This window comes from Lolium perenne, chromosome 7 (assembly GCF_019359855.2).
Source record: "Lolium perenne isolate Kyuss_39 chromosome 7, Kyuss_2.0, whole genome shotgun sequence".
NCBI classification, from domain to species: domain Eukaryota; kingdom Viridiplantae; phylum Streptophyta; class Magnoliopsida; order Poales; family Poaceae; genus Lolium; species Lolium perenne.
Window position 1 is genome coordinate 139,826,637 of NC_067250.2, and position 23,387 is coordinate 139,850,023.

The following is a 23,387-nucleotide window of genomic DNA, read 5'->3' on the forward strand; positions in this document are numbered from 1 at the left end:
TTAGTATTCTTCATTTATGTATGATTAGCTCTCTGTTCCATATTGTATTTTATCTCTGAGAGTTATTTTAAATAAGTTGATTGGTGTTGGATACGAGTAAAATATTTCATGACTATATTGATGCAAAAGGAAGCTTGTCTAGACTGTGGCATAGACTTTGGCATGTCATGTTGGATGTTATTCTTTTAATATGCTTAGTATTTATTGTTGTAGCATGACTTGTCTCAAATAGCTGAGAGTTCATAATGTGTCATTTAAAGAATCATGTGTTGTTTCTATCATAAAAGCATAATATTGTGGTATTCTCCTTTGATGCTTTATTGGGTTGACTTGGCACATGCTTATACCATGTTATGACTATAACCAGTCAACTAAAGCCTCTATTATCATTTAGTTTTGACTTGTAATATCACTTTATGCTTTGATTGATAATGTTTTGTCGCTATGCATGATTATGACCATTATTGCTCTCTTAGTTGGTCGCTACCAGTCTTTTGCTAGCTTTGCCTGTGCTGAGCATGAACTCTACTTGTGCATCCAACCACCATGAAACAAAGTTTACCAATTGTGTCCACCATATCTACATAGTAGCGTTATTTTTATTCTAAGTAATTCATCATGTTTTTATTTATCTTCCAAATTAAAATTTGGGCATGAGAAAATTAGTCACCAGTAAAGCTCTCACGAACTTGATGGCACATTTACTTTCTTGCACCTAATAAATTTGATCATTGTGCCTATCTTATGAATTTTATATGTTTGCAAATTGCAAGTTGGGAGTTAGTAGAACCATGCTTTCATGGAGAACACTTTCTACATTGCACTTATATTTAGTTGATGTCATGTTCTTTTGTTTATGGATGCCTAGAGGTGTGAAATAAAATGGAAACTTATAAGTCCATGGAGTTTATATGAGTTAGGGAAATGCCTGGGCCGCTAATCTAAGCCATGCATCATTCATGGTGGAAATTTACAGCTAAGCCATAGTGAGCATTCTATGAAGAATTTGCAATAAAAAGCTATACACATAGTAAATAAAAAAATGATGAGATGCTCACTATCTGTTTGTCTTGTCATTTTGGCATGGGATTGCTCCACAAGATTACCTCCATATCATCGGGCAAGAGGTACCCCGTTGGCGGTTCCCAATGATACATGTATACTTACAATGACAAGAACTTATTTGAGACCTAAGTTGAGTAGCATGAGGTTTTCAACTTGTGATTTGTAAGCATATAGCTCATATTTGATTCACATTAACTTTAACCATTCATGATGCTTATGATAGGGGCAATGAGAGCTCAAAGCTAATAAGTACCATACTTTTTGGAAGGTTTACAAAACTTGTTTATCTTCCATACTCTACAAAGAGTCTCAATTTTACTATTATGTTGAGTCTTCATCTTCTACTTTATGCACCAATTAAGAGAGCATAGTTGTAATTCTTAGTGCAATGTGCATGGTCCCAAAATTATAATTGATTGATTCATGATTGTGCTATTGCTTGTTCTTAAATTATTTGTATCTAGTCACCCTCTGAACTTTGAAGGTGTCCTAGCATTTATGTTTTTCTATTCCATAAAGGACATGTTGAGTACCACGTTACTATGTTTTAGTTGCTTACAATACACTATTATTCATGATACTTTGTTTGAGTTACTCTTCATGTTATAATATAGTTGCTAAGTTCTATTGAATTATATCTATCATGCCTATGTTTAGAATACTTTGATCCCAGCTCATAATGCTTTTACAATAACTTTATCAAGATTGTGTTGGCTTCATGTCACCTCAAAAATTATTTTGTTATCACTTACCTACTCGAGGACGAGCAGGAGTTAAGCTTGGGGATGCTTGATACGTCTCAAACGTATCTATAATTTTTGATGCTCCATGCTTGTTTTACACCAATTTCTATATGTTTTGTTTACACTTCGTGGCACTTTTATGCATTTTCCGGAACTAACTATTGACAACATGCCACAATGCCAGTTCCCTGTTTTCTGCTATTTTTGTATTTCAGAAAAGTTGTACAGGAAATATTCTCAAAATTGGACGATACAAAAGCCAAAGTTCCTATTTTCCCGGAGTGAAGACGGAGTCCAGAGAAGAGACGAAGGAGGGTCACAGAGAGCCCAAATCACCCCTAGGCGCGGCATGGCCTTGGCTTGCGCCTAGGAATGGTATGGGGCCACCAGGCCTCCACCGACCTTGCCCTTCCGCCTATATAAAACTCCCGACGCAAAAACCCTAATATACAAGCCTCCATCCACGAAAAGTTTCGTAGCTATGCCACCGTCGCAGACAAGATCCGGGGGACATAAGTCTCTGTTCCGGCACCCTGCCGGGACGTGGAATTGCCCCCGGAGCCATCTCCATCGACTCCACTACCATCTCCATCCCCGTTGCTGTCTCCCACGATGAGGAGGGAGTAGTTCTCCCCCGGGGCTGGGGGCTATACCAGTAGCTATGTGGTTTATCTCTCTCTCCCATGATGTGATCTTTATGTGATCATGAGCTTTGTATCTAGATGTCATTATGCTATTCAAGTGGATTTTACTTACGTGATCTCCGGAGACTCCTTGTCCTACGTGTGTAAAGGTGGAGTGTGTGCACCGTGTGGGTCTCTTAGGCTATATTTCACAGAATACTTGTTCACTGAATTATAATTTGAGTTGGACGTCTCTACGAAATTGTGGTGTGTTAGTACCACCTATGAACGCTCAAAGTGAAGCGTGGGGTGTTCATTAGTACTTGGAATACATTTTTAAGGTTTGATTTTGCAGACCTACGCAGTGGATTAGTGTTCCTCCACCTAGAGAGTCTTTTAGAGTAGCATAGTGAAGCGCTTATATTTATATTCCTTTATGATATCATTGTTGAGAGTGACCAATAGTGAAAGTATGATCCCTAGGCCTTGTTTCCAAACATCGAATCGCGATTTATTTACTGTTTTACTACATGTTTACTTGCTGTCATATTTTTTTCAGATTGTTATTACCACTCATATTCATCCATATAACTTGCATTTTACTATCTCTTCGCCGAACTAGTGCACCTATATATCTGACAATTGTATTGGGTGTGTTGGGGACACAAGAGACTTCTTGTATCGTTATTGCAGGGTTGCTTGAGAGGGATACCTTTGACCTCTACCTCCCTGAGTTTGATAAACCTTGGGTGATCCACTTAATGGAAACTTGCTGTTGTTCTACAAACCTCTGCACATGGAGGCCCAACATTGTATACAAGAATAGAAGCGTGCGTAGACATCAACATCATCAGGTGGTAATCTCATAAAGGACCCATAGCAAGTTGAATCTAGTAGATCCCTATCTCTACTGCTAAGTCTCTAGTAGAATATTCTAAATTTAATGAGGGTGGTAGTTCATGGTGAGGGAAACATTCAATAATTTTAGTGAACCTAAGGTAACATTTCATCATGTCCTCATTTGTGTGGTACTTAAAATAATGATCATCCACCTTGCTCCATAAGTTTTATTTTCAGGATAATAATGAGTCACGAATGCAACAAACAACTTACCCAATTTTTAGTTATGTTTGTGTGAAAATCTTATACCAAATGAGTTCATATTTTTAAAGCGCTTTACGAGAGAGTCTGAGTCTAAGATCTTTATTAGTGAAAGCATTCATTGTAAAAGTTAAGCAAACTTATTCAAAATATGCAATATGTGAGTATGGCTCTTTAGTAGTGATGTCTACGGTGAATGTATTAGTGTGCAACATATCAAAGAAATAAGGATTGCTTTTGTAACCTTTGGGGTTTTACTCTATATAAACCTTAATGAAGGCATCATGGTGTGGTCCTCTAGGTGCTTCAAGGGCGCACAACTTAACAACATGTTCATGTGATGGTACATAATTATGGTAATCCATGATGTTTGCCTTGAACCTGCAAACAACTCGATCAGGGAAGTGAAATAAAATAATTTAAAACATGAACCAAAAGTGCTAAGCTCCCCGGTAACAACACCAAAAAATAGTTTGATGTCTGCAAGGCCACATATCGTGTGTAGATTGTTTCCAAAAGTAAGAGTATCGAATCCACAATGTAGCTGATTGGTAATGGTTTTATTGCCTTTCACTATCTTCACTAAAATTTATTTACGAGCTATTTTTAATTCTAGCCAAGGTAAACGAGAGTGATCGAAAGGTAACAATGTAAAATAAAATAAAGTTGTTAAGACAAATGAGGTGGCGATAATGCTATAAAGTACTTGAAACTCGATGGGGATGAAGTGTTATCGAGGAGTTGTGGATTTATACTAGCGTGGTTACTAAGTTGAGAGTAGGATTTAATATGTTTTTGTTACATGCGTGAAGTGAGGAGAGCCCAGAACAAAGATGCTCTAATAGCTCCAAATTTTAACACTTTCTACTGAGGTTTTTAAATATACAATTACTCATATTGTCACTTATTTCATGCTCCATCTAGCTACAACTATGCCTATTTTGTGTACTTATGAGTTCTTGTTCACTTTCATATGAGCTTTGGATATTTAGTAGTTTTAGTTGGATTTTATTACTTTTCTCTTGTCTTTGACATGTGTGTAGTTTTTATGGACAATCATGAATAAAGGGAGGCAAAAGGGACCAAGAGGGTACAATATTGGAGAGTTACAAGCACCACACTTAGCTATATGAGGTGTGGGATAATGGTACTATTCCAACATCTTAATTATATTTAAGATCTAAGTCCATGATGTTGTATCCCTCATCCATAAGAGTCACACGAGCCGAACAACACCTCTATCAGAGTTCGTATGAAGAAACGGTGGCAAAAGTACGAAAGCATGCATGGCCAATAGCGACAATCGGTACAAGCAGGTCCGCCCGTACCGCCCGCCCGTACACTGAATCTGGGTTATGGGAAAGCTCTTTCTGGACGTGTTTCTTCACCGAATTCTCCCATGGGTGTTCCCAAACTTTCCTTATGTCATAAGGAACGTATTGGGGACTATTGGGCACCCTCCAAGGGCTATATAAAGAGGGGAGGAGCCAACGGAGACACACACATCCATACACACCCTTGGGGCGGAGCCCTACCGCTCCGTCGCCTCCTCCATAGCCACCGCTGCTTCCATCACCATCTCCACCAACACACAACAGGAAGTGGAGACCAGGATCTTGAAGGGCAAATCATCGATCTCCATCATCGTCATCATCATCATTATCATCATTATCATCATCATCATCATCATCGTCGTCGCCGTCATCGTCATCATCATCATCAACGTCTCCATTGATGATCCCCTTTATCTACTTGGTTGTGATCCAAACTATATTAGGATTTGCACTTGTATACAATTGTACCTTCATATTCAATACCATAGTATTGTCATCATGTTGATCCCATTCGTGTTTGAGTACTTCCTTTGTTCTTGGGGAGATATGGAGAAACCCTAGTAATATTATGATGTGAAATAAATATGAATTATAACTTTGATATAAGATTATGTGTTAATTCTCTCTCTCTAGATATTATGTGACGTGCACCATGTAATATTTTTTTAGGGACTAGAGAGGGAACTACCGTTAGAAGTATAGTATTGTGTACGGCGTGAAGTGACATACCGTGATTGGCACACTACTATGTGGACAACAGGGATAATGAGAACTCAATAAGCTAGTACCGATATCCGTGGGGGAACCCTTAAATGTCATGGATCAATAGCTGGTTTGCGAAAGGTCGTCGCTAATCATAAGTAGTACCAATACTAGTGGTGGAACCTACACTCCTCGAGAACCCTTCAACCATATCAGAAATACACTCAATCAACACTCTCTTGCTTTAGTTTACTTTTGTTATTTACTTTGCTCTTAGTTACTTCGAACTCTCAAACCATTGCCATGTTAGTCACTTATAGAATAGTATATTTCCATACCACGGTTTGGGTGCGAATGTGGCTGCGCCTGTGACAACGCAGTTGTGAGATTGTGTTTATTTCCAGCTGCAAAGCTAATGGACGAACTTATATAAATAATATTTGCTACTACAAGTACTACAACAATTATGTTGTTGATCGCAGGAACCCAGACATCAAATTGGCGCCGTTACCGGGGAACATAGCGCTTGGCTATTACCTACCCACTCACACATAGTTTATTTCCGTTTGTTTCTATTTTATTGCTTTTACTTATTTGAAAAGAACAGAAAAATTATAAAACCAAAACCCCAAAAATATTATAAAACCAAAAACTATAAAAACATTTTGTACTAATCATGTCTTCCGAGATTTCTTTTGTACAGATGAAGCTCGCAATGGAGGAGATGAAACCTGGAACTATGGGACACTTTATGATGAGGGAAAAGGTATTAAAAGAATGGGTGAGTTAGTTGAAAAACTATTCATCTACATTATGTACCTCATATAATTTTGGTTGTGAAGTATGCATATCCAAAGGACATATTAACTATCAATGTAAGAACATCGATGATACCATATTAGGATATTATAATGGAGCTGGTAAATGCTTTACTTATGGGATGTTCATGAATGAGTACTTTATACCGATTGCTTTGAGCTGCTATTTTGCATGAGTAAATTAAATATACAAGATGAAGTACTCGATAACGGATCAATGGAATGGCATAAACATTAGACTCTTATTGTTGTGATAACTTTAGTGATGATGCCTTAGTGTTTAGTTCTCCTAAGCAGATCTCGACACCCGTGGAAGAGACTAACCTTTTGCAGGACTCGTGGAAGGAACCCTAAGATGAAGAGGATGTGTAGCGCAGCGAACATACTACTGCCACTGGTATAGATTTGTTTAACTAGTATGATCTATCATATGGTTGTGCAAAATTATTTTGGAATTCATGAGACTTGTGATAAATGTATGGGAGTTTGGCACTTTAGTTTTCAATGTTCCATTATTCTTGAAGAGTCCTTTGTGCCTCACACTAGAGATGAAGTCATAGAATATTTGGTTTATAAAGGTGTCCATGATCTACTCTAAAAAAATCAATCCTAAGAAAGAGTAGTGATAATATGCTTCATATGAAACTCATTGATTTGTTACCAATGTTACAATATTATTGTCAAGAATGTCTTAGTGGTAATCCACTTGTGGTAGAAAGTAAGGTGCCAAGTAAAACCGTAGTGCCTGAAGATAACCATTTGCATGAACCGCAAGATAAAGAGGAGGAGAACCTAAAAGGTGAGGTTGAGAAAGAGCGCTACATTACAAATACTTTTTGTATAATGATGCCGCTCTCTTTAATGATCATTTTTGTAATGCTAAAATTGATCATAATTTATATGCGGAGGCCTTGTGCCTAGATACTCATGAGGAGATGATGCATGTAAAATGCATGCATGAACTTTGCACTTTATTTCCACATATTACCACATATTTTCATCATATATAATGTTATTTGCATGTTTTATATTGTTTTCAGGGATTTTCTAAACAATCCTCTCTCCTCTGGTTCTAACTCTGTCTTGCAGAAAACGCCTCTTTTTAGTGTTTTGAACTTTCCAGGAGCTACGGGACTCGAAAAAGGGCAAGGTCAGGGGCCACACTTCGGAAATTTTGATAAGAAAAAAATGGGATAAAGTCGGACACCAGGAGGCCAAGGAGATGGGAGATAGGTCTAGTGGAGCGCCTACCTATGCTATTTTTCATGTCGTCCATCCGATGGCCTTAATCTTTTGCGAACCGACTTGTTTTGACCTAAAACCCATATATATATGATCCCCAGGGTTTTGTCGAGGCTACGAAGGAGGAGATGAAAAAAACATAAACAAAGAGTCAACAGGCCGCCGTCGGCTGGGATCAGAGGGGGGAAACGCTACTGGAATCGCCTCCGGTGGACTCCTCCCGCCTCCGGTGTGGTCATCTTCATCAACATAATCATCTCCATCACCATCTACAACAACTTTCCATCATCCCCCACTATAATATCTTGGCAAACATGATGTATGATGCAATATATTGTTTTCCCATGTTCTATTCTATCTCTATGTTGATGTTTGAGTTGTGACTTGTTCTTGGCAATTGTGAGATAGTTTGTGCTGGTTGCATATAAGTATTTGTTATCTTCTATGATGATATTTTGTACTGACATATGAGTGCACAGATATGTTGGGGAACGTATGAGGTTGTCACCGTTGCATGATGATAGGAGGAGGGACAGCTGGAGCTTGACAGAAACCATGTCCCAATACTTAGACACGGGTTGTATTAATTCATGATTAATCAACTGGAGTATAACTATGGGTACCTTTAAACTTACAGAGGTGGTTGTGCTTTACATCTTAGCAATTCCCTTGTTTGTTCTTCATTAGCCTTGGGTGTAATTGCCCACGTTTATGGCTACACCTATCTATGGCTCCTCTATAGAAGAAACAAACAAAGGACTATCTTTTTGATTCACTAATTATAACTACCACATAAATGAAGTAGAAATTTGCTACAACACTTAGTCGATCCCTTGATTTACTCCACATCACTTCACTTCATATGATTTTACTTTAGTGCACTTTACTTTTCTTGTATTAGTTTTACTATTTGCATTTTAATTTCAGCACCGAGTTTTATAGTAGAAACCTCTCCACACACACACACATGTTGATGTTTAGGTCTAAACGTCTGGGTCGTCTCCAGACGGTTACATGTTGATTATATGTGCCACAACATGGGCTGAGTTTGAAACAAGGGAGGACTCCAAATACACACACTTATAGGAGTAAAACACATGAAATAAAGAGCCTATTACATATTCTAACACCCTCCCTTAATCTAAACCTTTCGAAAGGTTGAGATTATGCTTGAATTCATCAAGTTTCTTGACTGGAAGTGCCTTGGTAAAACCATCTGCAATTTGATTTTTGCTTGAGATAAACCGAATGGCCAACTTCTGATTAGCAACTCTTTCTCTGACAAAATGGAAATCAATCTCAATATGCTTGGTACGAGCATGAAACACTCGATTTGCAGACAGATAAGTTGCCCCTAAATTGTCACACCAAAGACTTGGTTTTTCTTTTAATTTAACTCCAAGTTCAACTCTGCTGTAGCATTTGCTAATGCCTTGTACACTGCCTCAGTACTAGACCGAGATACTGTATCTTGCTTCCTAGCACTCCAGGAGACCAAATTGGGTCCAATAAATATAGCAAAACCACCTGTAGAACGTCTATCATCCAGGCCCAATCTGCATCTGTAAAAGCACTTAAGAAAGTTGATGAGGACTTTGTAAAAGTCATACCAAGTTGTAATGTATCTTTCACATATCTGAGAATACGCTTTGCAGCTGTCCAATGTTCTGTAGTTGGAGCATGTAAGAATTGACAGATCTTGTTTACTGAGAAAGCTAAATTAGGACGTGTCAATGTTAAGTACTGAAGAGCTCCAACAATGCTTCTGTATTGAGTACTGTCCTCAGAGCCAAGAGGTGTACAATCTGTGAAAGACAACTATTCAGATGAAGACAGGGGAGTAGGTGCAGACTTGCAACTCTGCATATTAACTCTGTCCAGTAAATCTGTGGCATATTTCTCCTGGGTAAGAAGTAAACCATTGTGTATCTTCTTAACTTCAATACCAAGGAAATAGTGTAAGTCACCCAAATCTTTTATAGCAAAATATGCCTTTATGTCTTGAAGAAGAGCATTGATGGCATGATCAGAGGAACCGGTAACTATGATGTCATCAACATAAATCAGAACAAATATAGTGATACCTGACTTGTTGAGAAGAAATAATGAGGTGTCAGCCTTTGATGGTTTGAATCCAAACTCACATAACTTGGAGCTAAGCCTAGAGTACCATGCTCGAGGATCCTGCTTAAGTCCATACAAGGCTTTATCAAGCTTGCAAACATAATGCGGAGCGTGAGAGCTTTCAAAACAAGGGGGTTGTCTCATATAAACCTCCTCTTCTAGAACACCATGTAAGAACGCGTTCTTGACATCTAGCTGCCATAAACTCCAGCCACGAGAAACAGAAAGAGACAAAACAGTTCTGATGGTGGCAATTTTTACTATAGGGCTGAAGGTATCTTCAAAATCAATGTCATACCTTTGCTTGAACCCTTTTGCAACTAGTCGAGCCTTGTATCTATCAATAGAACCATCTGCCTTCTTCTTGATACGATACACCCATTTGAAATTAATTAAATTTCTGTTTTTGCTTGGAGGAACAAGATGCCAAGTTTTGTTCTCCATAAGAGCATCATATTCCTCCTTCATAGCTTGACACCAATTTGAATCACTCAAAGCTTCTATGAGAGTATGTGGTTCACCTGTAGAGGAAAACATACCATATCGAATTGTACCATAAATATATTTCTTTGGACGACGTATACCGTGTTGTAATCGAGTGTGAACTCCAGGTGGTGATGATGGTGGCGGAGGAGCATCAGCATGAATAGAATGTGAGGAGCTGGAATCATTGTCATTTTCAGAATTTTCAGAATTTTCAGACTGTGACACATACTCACCCTCACCCCCATCATTCGCAGAAGATCCACCGGGGGACAGGCCGGGGGACAAGGGGGCATAGCCCTGCTCATTCTGTCCAGAGCCGGCACATGGCGGAGAGGGTATGGCCGCATGCACCTGGTCCTCGCCGGGCGTGTGTCCAACACGCGCCACAGCACGGCGCAACACAGGACTGGCGGGATCCGATTCGGGACGGGCAGACGACCTGGCGGGCGAATCTGCCTCGATCTGACGCGCCTTGGGATCGCTGCGGCCAAGAGAATGTTCTCCCAGATCCTCCTCGTGATCCGCGTCATTTTCGTCTGTTTCTGAAGCTGATTCAGCATCATTGTATGCATTGTTTTCACTGCTTTCTTCACTGTTTTCAGCAGAATTTTCTTCTGTAGTTGCATCCACCTGTTCCACATTAGTAACAGAAACAATTGGCACAATATGATCATTGAAATTATGGGCACTCTCATGGGAATCAGAGGAAGATGGAAGAAGCAAGATTTCTTTCTTAAGAAGTGCATCGGCATTGGGATGTAGGGAGGCAAAGGGGAAGACATTTTCATCAAACACAACATCACGAGAGATGTAGATGCAGCCTGTAGATACATCTAGACACTTGATACCTTTATCTAGAGGACTATACCTAAGAAACACACCGTTTGGATCGAAACACAAGTTTCCGTTTGTTGTAGGGACGAAGGTTAGGCCAACAAGCACAACCAAAAGTTCGAAGAGCATCATAGTTTGGTGTTACATGAAGTAAACATTCAGTGTGACAAGGGATTAACTTATCAATGCCTACAGATTGTAGACTAGGGTTTAATTGGAAGTAGAGGGCAAGTAGATCTCGAGGGTTTCAGCCGAAAAGTACTCGACGATTAAGAGACTAGGGTTATGTTGACAATGGATTCTATCCTCTCTTTGTCCCTCGACTCCCCCTTATATAGGAGGCGGAGCCGAGGATACCGTGTTACACAAGTTTACAGACTCTGGGAGACTTTCTGAGTTCAACCCGTAAAGTTACAAATCTCTATATTTCCTAATACAACTCTATCTTTCCTTAACACTAATTGGGCTTCCGAACTTCGTATTCTTTGACCTGTGGGCCTTCAGTAAACCCCGGGTATCATCTTCGGCAGGCCCATTGGGGATGCCTATATCAGTAGCCCCGCAGATTTTGCTTGAATCGAAGAATCAAGGAAAATCTCCAACTTTATATATAACTTCTTCGAGTCATCACATATCTTTAAATAAACAGTCATATATTGTACATGAATAACGGTAATTGGGGCTAGTTCATCTGACGGATCATGTACTAGTTAACCGCTCTAGTGGCAATCTGCAAGACCTACTTCAAGATCACGTCTCTGGACATGATCTCGGGATACTGGCGTAACTCGACATGTGCCGCTTAAGATCTTACCAAATGCCGATTTCCAGTCATGTTTTATCGGGTACCTAACGCGCCTGTTAGGATTTTTCTTCGTATTTGTTGATACGGAAAAAGTAGCAAACCGTCGTCAGATACGGTGCCACGCCGCTCAGGACGGATCCGGGGACTTACCTTCGCAAAGTTTTTGCGGCATTCAGAGATTATTCGCGACTGAGGCGCTCTGAGAATATATTGTCGAGTGCTTTTTCGGCTGTTGGAATAGCAAATTTTATCGAGTCAACGGATGGCTTATCTTGCCTTCCCGATGGGAGTATATGAAGAGTTATTTGTATAACTCGATATATGCTCATTATACTTTTTATAATTTCATCGGGCACGCGAACAGCGTTCCCGATGGGAGTAGCCCCCGAGGCTATGGACAAATGCTTGCATTTGATCATAGGCTCTCGCCTTTTCTGTTTTGCCATATTTGAAGTTTCCTTTTTCAAAAGTAGCCCCCGAGCATTTGATCAAAAACTTGTATTTGACCAAAGGCTCTCGAAATTATCATCACTTATATTTTATCACCGATCATCATATCACCGCTGTCGACAATTTCCTCTGTTAAAGTGACATCAGTGCTGACGTTAGCCACGAACTCCATATCTGAAAAACACGATCTCTGTCCTGTCACTGACTGGTGGACCCAAAATCTGCGGCAGTTTGACACGTTGCGCAAGTGGGGGGCACACACATCCTCCAGTTTTTCTGGCACGCACACTGTAGCGCCTATCCAGTTCCATCCCCTTGAAAATACGACTTTACCCCTTGAGCCACATGTAGAGCATCTAGTCCATTATTGGTGCATCCAACGGTGCGTCGATTCACAAACTTTCTATAAAGTATCATCTTCCTCCTCTGTTCTCCCCTTCGCTGTGCCGCATCTCTGATTTCTCCCCCAAAATCCTCCATTGTAACCAAAGTCTATTGGACTCAACTGCACTCCCACTCTCGCGTGCGCCCTTGTTGATGTCACCGCGGTCGAAGCTCACCAAGCACACCTCTCCCATGGCGACGAAAGATCTGCAACTTTCCGAGTGGGAGAGATCTAGGATCTCCAATCAAGATGTGAACCTGCTGAAGAAGCTCGGGTTCATGAAGCAGGAGAAGATGCTGATCTTCCCCGGCGAGGAAAGTCACCCACGCCGCGCATTGGATATCGGGTAACCTTTGTCGATCACCTCATCCGCGACTTAGCTACTCCAATCCACGAATTTCTTCGTGGTTTGCTTTTTGTTTACGGCTTGCAATTCCATCCTTCACATCTCGATCTTCATCACCCTCTGCGAATGCTTTCTCGGGACCCCTCCCAACTGGGGCATGTGGAAACGCATATTATTTGTCCGCCGCGACAGCTCCCACACCACTGCCTATAATATAGGTGGTGTAGTTATATGCGTCCGCCCAGATGTCGAATACTTCGATGTCAAATTCCCTGACTCTGTTCAAGGGTGGCGCAAAAGATGGCTTTATATCCATGAAGAACATAATGACACGCAATAATACAATATCGCTCCTTTTGATGGTGGCGAGAAAATCTTTCGTCGTCATTCTTGGGACGCTGAAGCTTCTGATGAAGAGAGAAAGGCGACAGATGCGCTAATGAAGCGCATCCACGAACTCCAGAATACCCGTGGCAAAGAGCTGTCGGGTATTCAAATTACCGCATACTTCCTTAGAATTAGGGTGCAGCCTCTTCAGGCTCGCAAGAACCCTCTTTGGATGTATGCTGGCGCCAAAGACGTGGACCGCTTCTCCAAGGATCTATCAGTCAAAGATTTGGAGAAGCTTGTTCGCAAGATTTCGTCGTTTAGCAAGAAGGATGCCATTCCATCCTCTTGTCGCGTGGAGCCGTATAGCGGCGCCAACGCCCTCGCCAAGGTAAACTATTTTTACCCTTTCGAGTTTTTAACAGTTGTCGACTACTATTTTGCTAACTTCCCTGGTATAACTTATTGTCGACATACCGTGTCCTTGTAGAAACATCAAGTTTTATCTTCTCTTCCTGCCCTTCCTGAAGGCGGGGAAGTCGAGGAAAGAGCCGTCGTCACCGATGATAACCAGGGCACTTCTCGCCCTGAGAGTGAAGTCGCGGGTTCTCATAAATCTGCGGCTTCCTCTGAAAGAGAAGTTGAATATGAGGCCTCCGAGTCTACGCACTCCCTCCCTTCTGTTGTTTCTCCAACGAACAAAAGAAAAAGGGATGAAGTCGCAGACTCCGGCACCTCCAAAGCCGGCAAATCTCCTGCCGAAGAAGCTGTCCCCGAAGAAGAGGGGACAACTTTCAACCCTTATGATGATGCCCTTGTCAGCTCGTAAGTCTTTATCACCGCCACTTTTTTTATGCATCCAATTTTTTTACCCGTGAATTGTTTCTTATATTCTTTCTTTACGCTCAGTGGTGACGAGGAAGAGGATCCTCCTGTTAATGTGACTGCTCTAACGAGTACGTCTCGTACATTAGTGATCTCCGAGTCCCGCCCTATTACGGACGAAACCTCGCCTCCTCAACAAGTCGTAGGACATCCGACTCCTCTCGGGAGCCCCCGTGCCCCGTCACCGAAGAAGGCAAGGATTGAGATGGGCAAAGAATCAAGTCTTTTGACTGGTAGCTCGGCGACCCCTCCTATGGACTATGTAAGGGCTCCTTTCATTCATGTTTCTCGAACTTTTCAGCATTTTTGGCCCTCCTTTGTTTTTATTTTTTGCTGTCGAACTTTTGTTTCCTATGTTGATTTTTCTCCTCCCTTATCCTTTTCAGCCTTTAATGAAGGAATTTACTCGTCTTGGTACCCAATTCATCGGGTACCGTGACCATGCTAATAAACTGGAAGGTATTCTTTTCTTGCTTCTTTTCATTGAGTAGATTCTCCTCTTCTATTTTGTCATAAAATTTGTCATCCTTTATTTTGCTAGAGGCCCTTTCTGAGGCTAATAAGCGCGCTGATGTTCTTGCCCTCAAATTGGAGAAAATCGAAAAAGCTCGCGAGAAGGCTGAATCAGACGCTACTGCTGTCGAGGGTCTTCGAAAAAGACTTCATGACGCAGAAAATTCCTTGAGCGAGAGCATATTGATGTCTACTCACGCTTCTTTTCCTGTAGACAGTGTTGGGCCTCCAAGAGCAGAGGTTTGTAGAACAGCAGCAAGTTTTCCCTTAAGTGGATCACCCAAGGTTTATCGAACTCAGGGAGGAAGAGGTCAAAGATATCCCTCTCAAGCAACCCTGCAACCACAAAGCAAGAAGTCTCTTGTGTCCCCAACACACCTAATACACTTGTCAGATGTATAGGTGCACTAGTTCGGCGAAGAGATAGTGAAATACAGGTGGTATGAATGAATATGAGCAGTAGTAACGGCGCCAGAAAATAATTGATGCTACAACTGGCGTGGGGTTGATGGTGGGAATATTGCAGGCAGTAGAGATGCAGTAAAACAGTAAACAAGCGGTGATTGCAGTATTTGGAAACAAGGCCTAGGATTATACTTTCACTAGTAGACACTCTCAACATCTATTATACACTACGTTGATCCACATCATCAAAATTATTTTGACGGTTAGATCTATAATTTTAACGGACAAGATTGAAAGATTTTACGTACAAGAATATGTTTTTATGGAAACACACGAGAATATGTCATGTCACGTTTGATGTGTAACACATCAATAAGCCCCATCCAAATTTATGTTTGCTACGTGAAAGTCTAGGCCCACATCCATGTAGTTTATGGAAACAAGGATATGTAAAATACAATCAGTCCGTATCAGTATTAGCCATGACCAAACGTGGTTTTCTAGGATTCTATTCCAACTTGATACACGGCACTTCTATTTCAGAAAGATAAAAATTCCAAAATCATACTTTCAACTCTTCAAAAGTTTATCCGTAAAATATATGGCTAGATATATGTATCCAGACTTTACGCCAGAAATTTCGTTTGAAAACACATTATATTTTAGAAAATATATAAAGACAAATTTCTGAGAAAAATATGTATTTTACTCCTATATATAGTCAACTTATGTTTGCATGAAATATATTGAGCATGTATACGTATCCCTGAAATAAAAAAATATTTTTAAAATTCAAAATTATAATTTTCATTTTGTTTTCTAAAAGAAGGCAGTGTGCCTGGGTGCACCAAATCCGCGTCCATATCGAAGTCGATATAGAATATTTGTAACATGGAAAGATAAAAGAAGCTCCTGATAAATTTCTTTGTCACTTAATTTGCAGTTAGGTATGCTCTACCATGTTGATATCATAAAACTACATATCAAAGTCAACCCCGGAATTAGCAATTTTAATTTTGAGACAACATAAAACAAATGATTGAGATGTATAGCTAAAAGGTCTACGATTTTACTCATGGATGAGAGAAAAATAAAGAAAAACACACCCCTATTGTGACCTCTTATGCACATATCGCAGCGAAGCTAGCGATCCTTTTATGACGATTGGCGATCATAGAGACACCAAGCATATCCTCTACCATGGAAATTTCTTATATATTGCCTTTTCTTACACATTCATGTGGTGTGGCGGTTTTTTATGGCAACCAGCGAAACACCCGAGTACCAATGATAAAAATTTCTTATGTTTTCTTAGCTTGCATGTTCTAACGGTGTGGTGGAAAAGATGCATGGTATCTTAGTACTTTTCCCGAGACCTTCGCCCATCCAGATGTGAAAGGTGAGCTACCATGTGTTCTACTCACGCCCGTGTTGTGCGAGTCACTTAGCAGCAAGTTAACGAGCTGGAATGGAACCATAGATATACATAAGAATTATGCCACCACTTGAGTACATAAATTCTATGATCTAAAAAAAACCCATATATTTGAAGAGATGAAGTTTAGCACACAATTTTTTTGGCTCATCACACACGAAGTGAGAGATTACAAGTCTCATATAAAATGTTATTTTTGTTTCTTTAAAATATAAATTTAATGCTTAGAATAGACAGAAGAAATAGATCAACATATTAGTTACCTTCACGTATTTGTTCCACTATGATTAGGATATACTTGGCTAATTATTAGACTGGAACATGGCCCATATAAGCTGAAGAATTTTATTTTCACAAGTGAAAGATGAGAGGCACCATCTTAATGCAGTCGACACACATCCTGGTAGTTGCGTCCTATAGCATGCTCTGAATTTAGATAAAAAAAACAAGAAAGCTTGGTTCCTTTATTATGATCTTAAGTGTGGCAATTAGTTTCTGAAGCAACTAGGAGCCAAGAGTTTACTGGATAGTTGCTGGACCAGTGGAGAGTCATTCTAGGATTAATATGCCCATGTATTTGATTTCATGGAGAGCTTCATATTTTGTAGTTATGATTCTACCCTTACTAATATGATAAGATATGGACACATGAGATACTATCTTAGCCTAAAATGCCAGTTAATTGACACACATTGAGGACCAAAAAATATTTCTTATTATTCTCCTTTGTTATTTCCTAATAACATGTTAATATTTAACAAAAAATAATGATAGAATTTATGTGCCTAAAATATAGTTTATTTGTTTGCAATTCTAGGTTGAATGAGAAAAAACGAATGCAAAGATAAATACTGCCTCCATTCCAAAAAATAAAGCCGCTCAAGTTTGTCTAAATACGGTTGTATCTATACATGTTTTAGTATGTATCTAGAAAAATATAAGCATCTTTTTTTAGAACGGAGGGAGTAACACTTTTGGATAAACTAAAAAATAATGCCCTCGCATTTGCGAGGGCCACCTTGCTAGTTGATCACATAATAAAACCACTCTACACTCTATTGTTGGATGATGAACACCACTAATTGTGTAGGGCTACAAGAACCCTCAATGCCGGAGTTAACAAGCTCCACAATATTCGATATTCATATTTAAATAACCTTAGAGTGCATGATAGATCAACACAATTATACCAAGTACTAACATAGCATGCACACTGTCACCTTCATACTATGAAAGGAGGAATAGATCACATCAATACCATCATAGTAATAGTTAACTTCATAATCTACAAGAAATCATAATCATAAACTACGCCAAGTACTACATGATGCACACACTGTCACCATTACATCACGAAGGAGGAATAGAGTACTTTAATAACATCACTAGAGTAGCACATAGATAAATAGTGATACAAAGCTCATTGTAATCATAAAGGGGTATAAGTAAGCACTTCACTATGTTATTCATAACAGTGAATAAGTATTCTGTGAAATATAGCCTAAGAGACCCACACGATGCACACACTGTCACCTTTACACACGTGGAACAAGGAGTCTCCGGAGATCACATAAGTAAAATTCACTTGAATAGCATAATGACATCTAGATTACAAAGCTATCATATGGATCTCAATCATGTAAGGCAGCTCATGAGATCATTGTATTGAAGTACATAGGGAGAGAGATTAACCACATAGCTACCGGTACAGCCCCTTAGCCTCGAGGGAGAACTACTCCCTCCTCATGGGAGACAGCAGCGTTGATGAAGATGGCGGTGGTGTCGATGGAGATGCCTTCCGGGGGCACTTCCCCGTCCCGGCGGCGTGCCGGATCTTGGCTTCGCGATGGCGGCGGCTCTGGAAGGTTTCTCGTACCATGGCTTTTCCGCATCGAAGATTTAGGTCAGGGACCTTTAAATATGCGAAGATGCGGAGTCGGAAGGCTGACGAGGCGGTGACACCATAGGGGGGCGCGCCCCCCCTGGGCCGCGCCGCCCTGTCATCTGGTGGCCCTGTGGCCCCCCTCTGGTCCCTCTCGGGTGTTCTGGAAGCTTCGTTGAATTCTAAGATGCTGGGCGTTGATTTCGTCCAATTCCGAGAATATTTCCTTACTAGGATTTCTGAAACCAAAAACAGCAGAAAACAGGAACTGGCACTTCGGCATCTCGTCAATAGGTTAGTTCCGGAAAATGCATAAAATCATCATAAAGTGTGAACAAAACATGTAAGTATTGTCATAAAACAAGCATGGAACATCAGAAATTATAGATACGTTGGAGACGTATCAGCATCCCCAAGCTTAGTTCCTACTCGTCCTCGAGTAGGTAAACGATAAAAGAATAATTTCTGAAGTGACATGCTACCAACATAATCTTGATCATACTATTGTAAAGCATATGAGATGAATGAATTGATTCAAAGCAATGGTAAAAGACAATGATTAAACAACTGAATCATATAGCAAAGACTTTTCATGAATAGTACTTTCAAGACAAGCATCAATAAGTCTTGCATAAGAGTTAACTCATGAAGCAATAGATTCTTAGTAAAGGCATTGAAACAACACAAAGGAAGATTAAGTTTCAGCGGTTGCTTTCAACTTGTAACATGTATATCTCATGGATAGTTGTCAATGCAAAGCAATATAACAAGTGCAATAAGCAAGCATGTAAGAATCAATGCACAGTTAACACAAGTGTTTGCTTCTAAGATAGAGAGAAATGGGTAAACTGACTCAACATAAAAGTAGAAGAAAGGCCCTTCGTAGAGGGAAGCATTGATTGCTATATTTGTGCTAGAGCTTTCATTTTGAAAACAAAAAGAGAGCATAAAAGTAAAATTTTGAGAGGTGTTTGTTGTTGTCAACGAATGGTAATGGGCACTCTAACCCCCTTGCCAGACAGACCTTCAAAGAGCGGCTCCCGTGAAACATTTTTATTTTTGGGTGGCACTCCTTCCAACCTTGCTTTCACAAACCATGGCTAACCGAATCCTCGGGTGCCTTCCAACAATCTCATACCATGAAGGAGTGCCTTTTTATTTTAGTTTTATTTAGATGATGACACTCCTCCCAACCTTTGCTTTCTCAAGCCATGGCTAACCGAATCCCCCGGTGCCGTCCAACAATCACATACCATGGAGGAGTGTCTATTTTTTGTAAAATCATGAAAGTTAGTTAATTGGGGCTGGGAACCCCATTGCCAGCTCTTTTTGCAAAATTATTGGATAAGCGGATGAAGCCACTAGTCCATTGGTGAAAGTTGCCCAACAAGATTGAAAGATAAACACCACATACTTCCTCATGAGCTATAAAACATTGACACAAACAAGAAGTAATAACTTTTGAATTGTTTAAAGATAGCACTCAAGCAATTTACTTTGGAATGGCAGAGAAATACCATGTAGTAGGTAGGTATGGTGGACACAAGTGGCATAGTTTTTGGCTCAAGGATTTTGGATGCATGAGAAGTAATCCCTCTAAATACAAGGCTTAGGCTAGCAAGGTTATTTGAAACAAAAACAAGTATGAACTAGTACAGCAAAACTTACATAAGAACATACTGCAAGCATTATAAGACTCTACACTGTCTTCCTTGTTGTTCGACTCTTACTAGAAAATATCTAGACCTTAGAGAGACCAATCATGCAAACAAAATTTAAGCAAGCTCTATGTATTTCTTCACTAATAGGTGCAAAGTATATGATGCAAGAGCTTAATCATGAGCACAACAATTGCCAAGTATCACATTGTTCAAGACATTATACCAATTACCACATGTAGCATTTCCCGTTTCCAACCATATAACAATTAACGAAGCAGTTTCAACCTTCGCCATGAAAATTAAAAGCTAAGAACACATGTGTTCATATGAACCAGCGGAGCATGTCTCTCTCCCACACAAGCATTTATTCAAACAAAAACAAAAACAAACAGACGCTCCAAGTAAAGTACATAAGATGTGACCGAATAAAAATATAGTTTCAAGAGAAGTGACCTGATAATTTTGTCGATGAAGAAGGGGATGCCTTGGGCATCCCCAAGCTTAGACGCTTGAGTCTTCTTGAAATATACAGGGATGATCCACCGGGGCATCCCCAAGCTTAGAGCTTTCACTCTCCTTGATCATATTGTATCATCCTCCTCTATTGACCCTTGAAAAGTTCCTCCACACCAAACTCAAAACAAACTCATTAGAGGGTTAGTGCATAATAAAGAATTCACATGTTCAGAGGTGACACAATCATTTTTAATACTTCAGGACATTGCTCAAAGCTTCTGAAAGTTAATGGAACAAAGAAATCCATCCAACATGGCAAAAGAGGCAATGCGAAATAAAAGGCAGAATCTGTCAAAACAGAACAGTCCGTAAAGACGAATTTCTAAGAGGCACCATACTTGCTCAAATGAAAATGCTCAAATTGAATGAAAGTTGCGTACATATCTGAGGATCACTCACGTAAATTGGCAGAATTTTCTGAGTTACCTACAGAGAATTTAACCCAGATTCGTGACAGCAAGAAATCTGTTTCTGCGCAGTAATCCAAATCTAGTATCAACCCTTCTATCAAAGACTTCACTTGGCACAATAATGCAATAAAATAAGATAAGGAGAGGTTGCTACAGTAGTAACAACTTCCAAGACTCAAATATAAAACAAAGTTGCTGTAGTAAAATAAAAACATGGGTTATCTCCCAAGAAGTACTTTCTTTATAGCCATTAAGATGGGCTCATCAGTTTTAATGATGCACTCACAAGAAATAAGAGTTGAAGCAAAAGAGAGCATCAAGAAGCAAATTCAAAACACATTTAAGTCTAACCCACTTCCTATGAAAAGGAATCTTGTAAATGAAAAAAATTCATGAAGCATAATGCAACAAGCATAGAAAGATAAAACAAGTGTAGCTTCAAAAATTTCAGCACATAGAGAGGTGTTTTAGTAACATGAAAATTTCTACAACCATATTTTCCTCTCCCATAATAATATCCAGTAGCATCATGAGCAAAATCAACAATATAACTATCAAATGAACATTCTTATCATGAGTCTCATGCATAAAATTATTACTACCCACATAAGCATAATCAATTTTATTAATTGTAGTGGGAGCAAATTCAACAAAGTAGCTATCATCAAATATAGGAGGCATATTGTAATCATAATAAAATTTATCCTCCATAACATGCGGTACCAAAAGACTACTATCATTATAATCATCATAAATAGGAGGCAAAGTATCATCAAAGTAAATTTTCTCCTCAATGCTTGGGGGACTAAAAATATCATGCTCATCAAAACCAGCTTCCCCAAGCTTAGAATTTTCCATATCATTAGCAGCAATGGTGTTCAAAGTGTTCATACTAATATGTTCCATGGGTTTTTTAATTTTCGCATCAAACCATCCATGTCTTAACTCAGGAAATAATTTTAAAAGCTCACTGTTGCTTTCCATTATGCCAAACTAGTGTAAAACAAGAAACAAAAAGATGCAATTGCAGGATCTAAAGGAAATAGCTTCGAGTACTTACAACGGCGCCGGAAAATAGCTTAGTAGCCGGGATCCGGAGTGTGAGTACCTTTTACCTTTCCTCCCAGGCAACGGCGCCAGAAAATAGCTTGATGTCTACTCACGCTTCTTTTCCTGTAGACAGTGTTGGGCCTCCAAGAGCAGAGGTTTGTAGAACAGCAGCAAGTTTTCCCTTAAGTGGATCACCCAAGGTTTATCGAACTCAGGGAGGAAGAGGTCAAAGATATCCCTCTCAAGCAACCCTGCAACCACAAAGCAAGAAGTCTCTTGTGTCCCCAACACACCTAATACACTTGTCAGATGTATAGGTGCACTAGTTCGGCGAAGAGATAGTGAAATACATGTGGTATGAATGAATATGAGCAGTAGTAACAGCGCCAGAAAATAATTGATGCTACAACTGGCGTGTGGTTGATGGTGGGAATATTGCAGGCAGTAGAGATGCAGTAAAACAATAAACAAACGGAGATTGCAGTATTTGGAAACAAGGCCTAGGGATTATACTTTCATTAGTGGACACTCTCAACATTGATCACATAATAAAACCACTCTACACTCTATTGTTGGATGATGAACACCACTAATTGTGTAGGGCTACAAGAACCCTCAATGTCGGAGTTACAAGCTCCACAATATTCAATATTCATATTTAAATAACCTTAGAGTGCATGATAGATCAACACAACTATACCAAGTACTAACATAGCATGCACACTGTCACCTTCATACTATGAAAGGAGGAATAGATCACATCAATACCATCATAGTAATAGTTAACTTCATAATCTACAAGAGATCATAATCATAAACTACGCCAAGTACTACATGATGCACACACTGTCACCATTACATCATGAAGGAGGAATAGAGTACTTTAATAACATCACTAGAGTAGCACATAGATAAATAGTGATACAAAGCTCATTGTAATCATAAAGGGGTATAAATAAGCACTTCACTATGTTATTCATAACAGTGAATAAGTATTCTGTGAAATATAGCCTAAGAGACCCACACGGTGCACACACTGTCACCTTTACACACGTGGGACAAGGAGTCTCCAGAGATCACATAAGTAAAATTCACTTGAATAGCATAATGACATCTAGATTACAAAGCTATCATATGGATCTCAATCATGTAAGGAAGCTCATGAGATCATTGTATTGAAGTACATAGGGAGAGAGATTAACCACATAGCTACCGGTACAGCCCCTTAGCCTCGAGGGAGAACTA